Genomic DNA, 11,971 nt, shown 5'->3' on the forward strand with positions numbered 1-11,971 from the left:
CCAAGGAGGCCATCGGATATATAACTCTGGAGCTCAAGGGAGAACATGGGTTAAGAATCTAAGTTTGGGACTCTTGAGCCTATAGATGGGATGAGATGAAATCACCGAGGTAGAAGAGAGACAGAGGGATCCCTGGGTGGCGCAGCGGTTTGGCGCCTGCCTTTGGCCCAGGGCGCGATCCTGGAGACCCGGGATCGAATCCCACGTCGGGCTCCCGGTGCATGGAGCCTGCTTCTCTCTCTGCCTGTGTCTCTGCCTCTCTCTCTCTCTCTCTCTGTGACTATCATAAAAAAAAAAAAAAAAAAAAAAATTAAAAAAAAAAAAAAAAGAGAGACAGAGACCTAAGCATTGGGTGACACTAACATTTAGCAAAAGACTTGGGAAGTGGTGGTCAAAAAGGAGGAAAACAAGCACACCTAGTGTCATAGTAGACAAGGAAAGAAATTATTTCCAAGAAGTTGTTTTGGTTAATTGCCTCCAATCCAATGCTAAAAACTGGACTTTTTTTTTTTTTTTTTTTTTTTTTAAGGTAGGTTTTACACCCACCATGGGGCTTGAACTTCTGACCCTAACATCAAGAGTCACATGCTTGGGGCACATGGGTGGTTAAGCATTCAATTTCTGGTTCCAGCTCAGGTCATGATCTCAGGTTGTGAGATGGAGCCCAGCATCAGGCTCTGTACTCAGTGTGGAGCCTGCTCAGGATATTCTCTCTCCGTCTGCCCCCAACCGCCCACCCTTCACCCCCCACTCTCTCTTTCTAAAATAAATAGATACATCTTAAAAAAAAAAAAAAAGAGCCACATGCTGTACCAACTGAGTCCGTTAGGCGCTCCTAAAAACTGCAGTTTTTAAAAAAATATTTATTTCAGAAAGAGGGAATGCAGAAGTGAGGCGGGGGGGGTGGCGGGCGGCGCACAGGCAGAGGGAGAGAGAGAAGCAGACTCCCTGCTGAGCAGGGAGCTTGATGTTGGGCTCCATCCCAGGACCCCTAGATCATGACCTGAGCCAAAGGCAGACACTTACCACCTGAGCCACTCAGGTGCCCCAAACTGGAATTTAATATAGTAAGAAAAATGTCTACTATGCTTGGCAATGTAAAAAATAACCTTGATAAAGTCTATTATTCCAGTGGAGCAATGTCCCGAGCAAACAGTGTAAGAGGAGATGAACAGAGAATAGCTAACAAAGGTTTGCCAAGAGGAGGAGCATAGAAAAGGCACAGACATGGGGGCTGTGAGGTCAACAGAGTTTGTTTTCAGGATTGAAGATGCTGGAGCCATGCTTGTATGCTGTTGGGAATGATCCAGGTGAGGTCAACGTTACAGATACAGCTGCACAGCTGCAGAAAGGTTAGTGGAGGTGGTGGCAGGAAGAAGAAAGTATAAGTTGGCAAGGTCATCAGAGTTCTGGAGTACAGGAGAGGGGGTGCTGGCTATTGGAGAAGAGAGAGACCATGTGAATCAGTCCTCTTGAAGCCTGAGAAGGAATCTTAGGAAGCAGAGGAAACTGTCTGGCAGTGACTGGTTACTGTGATATTTGTATAAATGAGTCCCTCCCATGAGCTTAGTTATGCATTTCTCTAGCCGTGTTCTGCTGCTCAGGTGCAGGATTCGGTCTCTGGATAGCAAGTCCTAGCCTGGGCTACAAACAGGTTCCCATCCTGCAGCCTCCCTCCTGTTGCCCCTGACCTCCTGCCCTCAGCAGGTCAAAGCAAAAATCTCTGGAGATGTCATCAGGTGACTCTTGGTGTCGCTCTACAAACAACACGCTAGTTTTCTCTTTTAAAAGGAGTGATAAATAGGGGATCCCTGGGTGGCAGTCGTTTAGTGCCTGCCTTCAGCCCAGGGCATGATCCTGAAGTCCCGGGATCGAGTCCCACACTCGGCTCCCTGCATGGAGCCTGCTTCTCCTTCTGCCTGTGTCTCTGCTTCTCTCTGTCTCTCATGAATAAATAAAATCTTTAAAAAAATTAAAATAAAAGAAGTGATAAATAATGATCTTGTGATAGTGTCTCATACAGATTGGTGAAAAGGGGTAGCTCCTTTTCATCCTATGGGTCTCAGCTCAATGCCACTTCCTCAGAAAGCACCAGGCTCATTACCAGCCCAATCAGTGCACTGCTAAATTTAAATAAAATTTATATAAATTGAGACATTTAAAAGCCACTGTATCAATATGTATTATGCTATCAGGTAGAAAATTGTTGTAATCCACAAACTTGGTGAGTTGTGGACAACCTGTGCAACAGCATGTTTGTGTAGGCTGTGATAAAAGGGTACCTCTTTTTACCTCCCTGCCTCATACCCTGCCTTATTTCTCTTCATAGCACATTGTCCCTATCTGACTTTTGTATTTATCTCTCAGAAATGTAACCTCCACAAGGGCAGACACTTGGTATTGCACATCACTGTATTTATTTCCAGTGCCTAATAACACCTGACACATAACAGCTACTCGGTAAGTAGTTATTGAGGGCATGCTTAAATCTATTTTCTCCCATTTGCCCTTTTAAATTAGGTTGTGATATTTTAAAATATTTTAAAATTTAACTTTTTTAAAGATTTTATACCACCTGTACCAGCCACACCCACTCTCCCAACCATGCAATTCAGCTGGTATCAGGTAGTGGCTGACTTACCCATGGACATTTTTAAAAATATATTTTTATTTATTCATGAGAGACTCACACAGAGAGAGGCAAAGACAGGCAGAGGGAGAGGCAGGCTCCTTGCCTGGAGTCCGATGCGGGACTTGATCCTGGAACTCCAGGATCATGACCTGAGCCAAAGGCAGGTGCTCAACCATTGAGCCACCCAGGGGCCCCTTACCTATGGACATTACTCAGACACCATGCAACATGCTTTCTTGAGCTCATTTGCTATGCTCCCCCAGATAGAAGCCGCCCCTTACTACACTCTGGCTGAGAGAACTAAGCCCTCTTGCTAGAATCACAAACCTCCCCCACCCCCTCACTGCACACACTCTTGCTTTCACCCTTTCTTCCTAGCCTTTTCATTGATTTATTTCCTACCTCTCATCTCCCCCTTCAACAAATAGTTCTGTCCTTTGCTTCAAGACTTGGAGAGCCTTGAAATTTTCTCACAAGCAAGAGCTATCAATATAGAACAAGGCTTGGAATGTTGAGAGTCAGCAGGTCCTGGAGTCATAAGTTTTTTAAATGCAAAAACTGTTTCCTTTTGACCCAAGATGCCAGCCACACAACTGATGGACTTAGGACTCAGGTCTGAGTCACTTCATCCAACTACCACCTCTCCTACTCTCCTACCAGGAACACAGAGGAGAGCCAAAGCCCAGCTTGGATCCTGCAAAGTTGGTGAGGGTGGGAAAGGCTTTCTATGCCTCTAAGATGTAGGCACAAAACATAGTGGGAGGACCACCTGTCCCGGTTTGAGGACTAAAAACTCTGCATCCTGGGAAATGCTTAAGTCCTAGACAAACCAAGACAATTGGTTACCCTGTATTAGGGCTGTGCCCAACTGTGACCACACATCCACACAACCTGGTAAGTTGCCTCAGGTTTGCCTCCCTGTTTAACATTAAACTACTTCAGGGACCCAGCGTACTTTTCACCAACTCACTACTAGTTACTTGTAAAATAATGGTTGGCACAATACTCAAGATGTTGAAGGAGAAATGTACCAGTACGTTTTAAAAAGGTAAGGAGTGACATGCATACACACACAAAACTAAGTTGCTTCTAAAGGAGGTGATTTAAATTATACATGATTATGAGGTAAAACTGCTACTCTACAAACAGGTAGGCTTGGGTATGGTAGTATCTATGGTGAAGGTATCCACAAACCATTAATAGTAAAACAGGAGTAAGGTTTAAGGGAAGACTTTTTTTGGTATACATCTTTGTTGCACTGACTTTACGAGAAGTATGTATTTTATCATAAAATAGTAGAAAAGATCTTTTTTTTTTTTTTTTTTTTACCAAAGACTGGGCACCCATACGGATCAGAGCTGGGCAGTGTATGAGGGGTCAAGTGCTTTCTTTCTTTCTTTTTTTTTTTTAAGATTTTATTCATTTATTCGTGAGAGTCACAGAGAGAGAGAGAGAGAGAGGCGCAGAGACACAGGCAAAGGGAGAAGCAGGCTCCATGCAGGGAGCCCAACATGGGACTCGATCCCGGGACTCCAGGATCACACCCTGGGCCAAAGGCAGGAGCCAAACCACTGAGCCACCCAGGGATCCCTGGGTCAAGTACTTTCTATCAGAATTTATAGATGGTTAACTGGGTACCACAAGACCAGACAAGAAAGTAATTTGGTCTTGGCTTCTGGCTCCCCAGATGACGGGGTAAGTAAGGGTCTTCAGAAACATGGGGAAATGGCCAGTTAATGAAGGGCTAGCACAAGATTCCATTTGCTATCCTTGTTAAAGTCCCAACAACTGACTAGTTTCCACAGTCTTGCATAGAATACCAGAGGTTTATTAGAGTCTGAAAAATCAAGATCATTCCTCTGCTAAAGAATGCCCTCAAATCAACTGGGTTTTCAGGGAGAAAAGGAGGAATTCTTTCATTTAGATGTAACAGGGATAGGATAAGAGAGTGTGGAGGTGGGGTGGTGAATTGACAGAGCACAGAGAACATTTAGGGCAGTGAAAATACTGTTTACTGTAACGATGGGTACATGTTATTATACATGCTTCCAAACCCCTACACTGTACACCACCAAGAGTGAACCCTAGTGTAAACTATGAACTCAGTGATTATGCCAATGTAGGTTCATCAATGTAAAATTATTTATTGGGCAGCCTGGGTAGCTCAGTGGTTTAGCGCTGCCTTCAGCCCAGGGCATGATCCTGGAGTTCCAAGATCAAGTCCCACATCCTGCATGGAGCCTGCATGGAGCCTGCATGGAGCCTGGATGGAGCCTGCTTCACCCTTTGCCTGTCTCTGCCTGTCTCTGTCTCTCATGAATAAATAAAATCTTTTTTTTTTTTTAAGGAAAGAAATATATTAAGTATTAATGGAAGTTGTGTTTCAATTTATGGGAATTTGTGACTCCTGGTCATCAGTTTGTGAGTTTGGGCTCCACGTTGGGTATAGAGTTTACAAAAAACTAAACTTTTTAAAAGATCAGTTTATGGGACTGATTTTTTTCCTTTAGTTCTTTCTATATTTCCCAAATATTCTTTAGTGAGATATAATACCTTTACTATAAAATGAGAGCACTTTTTTTTTTTCCTGAAAGCCAAATGAGGTTTATCAGGAGAGGTAGTATAAAGTGATGCATTCCTGGAAAGCAATTAGGCAATATATAACAAGAATCATAAACCTACTCCTTTGACCTGCTCCTGGGAACCTTATGCTAAAGCAATCCCAAGAAGGGGGAATACTAGCTTCAGAAAGATGTATGGCAGCCCAGGATGGAATACGGCCTGGTTTCCAGCTTGAGCAAATTGAAGCTTACACCCTCTATAGAGCATTCATAGCCTTGAGGAAAGGAGGTCACAAAGACTTCCGGTGGGGTAATATTTACTACAATGCTAATTGCAGGCAATTGTGTATTAGTATTACTGCAACCACGACATTAAAAACTGTTGAGACGGGACGCCTGGGTGGCTCAGTGGTTAAGGGTCTGCCTTTGGCTCTGGTTGTGATCCTGGAGTCCCAGGATCAAGTCCCGAATCGGGCTCCCTGCATGGAGCCTGCTTCTCCCTCTGCCTGAGTCTCTGCCTCTCATGAATAAATAAATAAAATCTTTAAAAAATTATTTATTGATTTAATACAGAGAAAGAGGTTGGGAGAGAGCACAAGCAGCGAGGAAGGAGAAGTAGGCTCCCTGCTGATCTGGGAGCCCAAGGTGGGTCTCCATCCCAGGACCCTGGGATCATGACCTGAGCTGAAGGTAGATGCTTAATTGAACCACCCAGGTGCCCCTTAAAGTTTAAGTAACCTCTACACCCAAAATGAGGCTCAAACTCATGATCCTCCAACTGAGCCAGCCAGGTGCTCCAGGTTCCTCAATTTTAACAAATCTACCATTGTGGTAGGGTATGCTGATAAGAGGCGGCTGTGCTTTTGTGGGGACAGGATAGGAAATCTCTTACCTTCTTCTCCATTTTGTAAACCCAAAAATTCTCTTAAAGAGTTAGAAGTTGGGAACTGGGGTGTCCTATTCCATATATGCCTCCTTAAAAGAAACCATAGATTTTCCTTTCCATCTTAAATACATTTGTTAATCCAAGACCAGTGTGAAAGTTCCTTTACTCTCAGGAATAATAGGCTGTGGTATGAGGTGCTGAGTTGAAAATTATTTTCTCAACCAGCCTCAGCTAGCTTTCAAAATCTGGTTCATATAAATGTCCTTGAGACACACAAGTCAAGTCACTCCATTAACTTCAAGAATGCAGTGACCAGGATACTTGACTTGGGCCAACCTCCCTTTGCCATGTTTCTCTAAGGGCCTGCTCCACAATCAGCTTCTAGACACAGGGGTCAGGCACAGACACAAGTCATTTTCTCTGGAACTGAAAGCTGTGGAGGGTTTTGCCCATCCTTCAAAGGCCACTAAATACTAACCTCAGCAAAGGAAAAGAGAAATCTCACGCTTTTCTGTAACTCTGGAATTTTTGTGACAGACACCTGAATAGCTTTACCTTTTCTGCCCTTTTAAACTGCTAGGACGATAAAATAATCCATGTAAAATGCCTGGTACATGGGGAACCCTCAGTGTTAGACATTATTCACCATTACCTATTTCTGCTATCTCAAAGTGAACGTCCAATACCTACTGTTCTTCCAAGTTATTCTGGATCCAGCTACACTCTTTACATTAGGTAATGGTCACTCCAGCACTTTCCTCATTCAGATGCTGAGAGCATCAAAACCCTAGCCTAGTTCAGAATGTCAGCTACCGTTTTTTAGGATTTTAACACTGAAGTTACGTATTTCAGAAGCCACAAATCACTTACCCTGCATCCTTCTAACATACCTAATGATGTAGGCCATTTGCCAATTGAGAGCAGAAATGTCCAAGTGCTTCCAAGAGGTGGCTTCAACAAATACTCTCATGAAAATCGGTAAGTCCTCTATCCACATTTCTGCCTCTATTTTTTTAAATCTTGGCTTCTGGGGTGCCTGGCCAGCTCAGTCAGAAGAGCATGTGACTCATGATCTTTGGGTCGTTGAGGTCGAGCCCCATGTGGGGTTGAGATTACTTAAATAAACTTTAAAAAGTAAAATCCTGGCTTGATTTCTAGAGTACGGCTATTTTTCCTAGGATGTAAGGTGAAGCTGGAAACACTCAAAGGCCTGTAACACAATCAAGATTTGTGGGCAGGCTGGTGGCTCAGCAGTTTAGTGCCGCCTTCAGCCCAGGGTGATCCTGGGATCGAGTCCCACGTCAGGCTCCTGCATGGAGCCTGCTTTTCTCTCTCTCCCCCCTCCCCGTCTCTCATGAATAAATAAATAAAAATTTGTAATTTTTAAAAAAGATTTTATTTATTCATGAGAGACACAGAGGCAGAGGCAAAGGCAAAGGGAGAAGCAAGCTCCCTGGAAGAGCCTGATGCGGGACTCGATCCCAGGATGCCTCAATCCTGGGATACTCAACCACTGAGCCACCCAGGTGCCCCTCAAGATTGTTTAAGTAATCTCTACATTAAACATGGGGCTCAAACTTACAACCCTAAGATAAAGTCACATGCTCTACCGACGGAGTCAGCCAGTCACCCTACTCAACATGGGGCTTAAACTCCTGCCCTGAGACCAGGAGTTACGTGTTCCAATGACTGAGCCAGCCACAAGCCCATCAAGATTGTTTCAAAGATATCCAAAGCTAAGGACAAAACATACTGCACTAGCATCACACAAAAAGTGGGTATAATCATATCTCTCATCAGCTTGACCTCTTCAAAGTCATGAGAGGTATCACACTGCCATCTCAAAGATCCTTTTTTGTTTTTTAAGGACTTTGAGAGACCGTGAGAGAGTGAGCAGGAGCAGGGGGAGGGGCAGGGGATAAACAGACTCCCTGTTGAGCAAGGGGCCCTATGGGGAGCTCAGATTCCAGGACTGTCGGGATCATGACCTTAGTCCAAGGCAGACGCTTAACCAAGTGAGCCACTCCGGCGCCCCCACCCCAAAGATCTTCATTCATATTTGAATGAACTATCTCCTCAACCCTTTACTTTACAACCAACCAATTCTACTGGGGCTGTGAGGAGGTAGTAGTGAGCTAGGGTTTTTTTTTTTTTTAAAGATTTTATGTATTTATTCATGAGAGATACAGAGGGAGACAGAGAGGCAGAGACACAGGCAGAGAGAAGCAGCCTCCATTCAGGGAGCCTGACTTGGGACTCTATCCCAGGTCTCTAATATCACACCCTGGGCTGAAGGCGGCGCTAAACCGCTAAACCGCGGAGCCACCCGGGCTGCCCAGGTTTAGGTTTTTGAGGTCTTTTAGTCACAGATCATTCAAAGGATTAAAATAAAAACAGTGGTTTTACTATTATATTTCCACGATTACTTACAGTGGAACAAAATAGAGATTAATCACCCTTCTTCTGCATGATTCTGGGAAATGAAGTATGCTCAGGGCCAGATTATATAGCCTCTCCTCCAGCTCCTCTGCCTGCTGCATTCAACACACTTCTCAGATTCTCACTACTGCTGACAAGGTACTTGAAGCTGGACCCAACACAGCAAGGGCTTTTTCTACACACTTTACATTTGGTATATTTCACTGTACCTCCCAACCGGGCTCTTTTGCTGAGATATGTTTGGACACACCTGACCTTGGGAATCAGAAGGCCTACCCTTGACCAGGCTGACAAAAGCTAACTACCAGCCTTTGCCCATTGCCCGCTAGTACTAGCCATACTGAAGCAGCTCTGAATTTACTGCAGAAGCTTAAGCCAAATTAGAGCAGTCTCCTTACAGCTCAGAAGGTATGCTAAGCCTTGACATAGAGGTAGTGGTGTTTGCCATTTCCAATAGCTTTCACTGAACCTTTCATTTCAGTCTTTGTCATGCTTCCACAGCAAGCACTCTTCTTAACTTCCTTTTCCATCACAATTCTCATCTTTGACTTCCACTAATGGGCTCTGGACTTGCTGGCACCAACAGCTTACCATTGCACCAGGAAATGCCTACTAATCATCTTTGAAGAACACAACTGGTACTGTCCATGGAAGCCTAAATGGACTTTCCCAATGACCATACTCTGGATGGTTAAGGGTATCTCCAGAGAGATTCCCAAGGGGTCTAAGTAGCAATATGAGCCACATGTTGTATTATTAGTAGTAGCCTTTTAGGGAAAGAAAGTTCAACAGCCCGTCTACTTATCCCAAACCTATTGAGTATACAAATAATGTAACAATTAAACTTGAGAAACAAGAAAGCAAACTGATGGTTTACCAGAGGGGAGTTGGGTGGAAGGATGGGTGAAATAGGTGGAGATTGAACACTTACTGTGATGAGCACTGAGTAATGTACAGAATTGTTGAATCACTGTATTACACACCTGAAGCTAATACATTGTATGTTAACTACACTGGAATTAAAAACAAAACAAAAACAAAAACCTGCAGCCATGAGAATTTGTTTTGTCTTAAAGAAAAAGACATGGCCTTTCCCAGCATTTATTCACTATCTATCTCTTTTATCCTCTGGGAGAGGAATTCTGGTCCAGGTGTGGAAAAAAACAGACATCTGGGGTTTTTTCTTCAGTCCACTTACTCTTATCACTGATCTTTGCGAGATCAACTTTTAAACAAATCTGTACATTATAAATATCCATAATCCATATTCTTTCCTTTGAATTTATAAACCAGCTGATCCACACTGTAACGTTTATTTATAGGATAGCACTAGGACTGCAACAGTGCCATTTCAGCAACATCCCATCTCTGTCAATATGTCAGTACCTGTATAAATATACAGAATAAAAAGCAAAAATAAAATGTACTTATAGTTCTAAGACATAGGCTTAAACTAAAATTGAAACAAAATGGAGATCGTTAAAATGACTGAAATAATACATCCACAATCCTGATAAAATAAACGTGTAACTGTGAAGGGAAAAAAGTTAAAAAGAAAAGTTTACAAAAAATAGAAATATGTCAAAGAACAGAACAGATTCAGGCTTTAAAAAAGTTGCAGTTCATGGGGACAGAGTCCACTCAAAGCAAACAAGCCCATCACTAAACTTTAAGGCTCATTTCTAGGAACCCATTATGGCTTTTCTAAAATGTGAGAGTGTATACTGTACAAGATAAAACTCACTGTTGAAACAAAAAGTCATATGGTATATTTTAACTATTTATCAAAAGCCGCAACCACCACCAATCACCACAAAAGCCAATTTTCCTAAATTTGTAGGTCGGACACTGAGCAGAGACTCTTAGTCTAAATGTGAATTAAAATTACTTGGGAAACTTAAAAATACCAATGCCTGGATATGCCTCCAATTTAAATTGGAATCTGTAGTCATCAAGGCTAAGAACTACAGAAATAGCCATCCTTATCCTACTAATCTAAAGCTAAGTCTTTCTGAAAAATAATACTAATTATACTTCTATTTAAAACATCTACTGCAACCAAGAAAAGGAAAAAAGCCATCTATGTTTGCTAAGAATAGTTAATCTAAGAAATGAGTACACCATTTTGCCATTTCATTTTACCCTTAAAAGTTCTAAAGCAAACTTCTCCAAGCTCCCCCCGTATAGAAATCTCAAAGCACTTATTTTTAGTTGACAAGTCTTTTTTAAAAAAAAAGCTTTTAAAAAAGTTTATTATAAAAACTATCTTTTAATCTACTAATTGAAAAATCAGCAACAGGAATTAAATATTTTTAAAGGAAATTACTATACTTACCGACGTGTGTGTGTGTGTGTCTAACCCACTTCATAATCAGGTAGGTTACTATCACTTTCTAGTTTAGAAGGCATCGGCCCAGTCATTCTGTACGATTAGAAACTTAAATTCTGGTAATCGTTCTAAACCCAAGCCATTTTGGCCACAAGCCCTTTTCTGCTAACCACAAGAATTAGAGAATTTGTACACCTGAATGATACTACCACATTGATTAGAAGACAGGCATTCTTTCAAAATCAGTTATCACAGGACTTGAAAAACAGCTGCTTGGTATTTAGATCACTTGGATACTGGGTTAAAACTGCTATAAATCGATATATTATTTGTTCAAAGAGGAAGGGCATGAAGCAACAAAGCAAAAACAGAGATAGATGTATTTCTTGTGAAAGCATAAAAGAATAAAATGGAATGGAGACGTAGAAAAACAGGGTTTTTTGCTTTGTACCATCAAATCCGCAAACCACCACAAATACTGTCAATTAGATCAGGAGAGATAAAAAGAAATTAGCCCATTTCTTTAACATAGAGTGTATGAGTATCTTCCTAAAGTATCTTAAGGTATGAGAGAACTTCCTTGTCAGTTCCAAATTCAACACAATACAAAGCAAAGGAACTTTTATTACTACATTCACACAAGTAATGATTAAGTGCCCTGAAGTTTACCCTGATAGCTTAAGATTACCAAATATTAGTTTCCACAGAACTGTTTTAACTTTCTAATCCTATTCAAAGGAGAAAAGGGTGGAGGAAACTCATTAGCACTGCCACTTCATTTCAAATGCCATTTTTGTCCTTGGGTGAATGTATATAACACTAAACCATGATCTTCGCAATAGTTTTCTATTTGGTTTAACTAGTAGTACTAAAGGAGCTTAATACAGGATAATACTTTAAGAGCTTTATGTGAGACAAAGTTAACGCTAAGATAACATGACAAGTGTACAAAAGCTGTCCATTGGTTTTTTATGAAGAGTCCATCTAACATACATAGCAATATATTTATAACCAGAAAACTGCACTGACTGAAAAGTAGACACATTAGTTTGTCAAGCTCTATCTGAAAACATGATGTTTTATTAAAACAAAACCCAAAACACTTAAATCTCAAGTTCTATGGA

Source organism: Canis lupus, chromosome 10 (genome assembly GCF_048164855.1).
Source record: "Canis lupus baileyi chromosome 10, mCanLup2.hap1, whole genome shotgun sequence".
Lineage (NCBI taxonomy): Eukaryota > Metazoa > Chordata > Mammalia > Carnivora > Canidae > Canis > Canis lupus.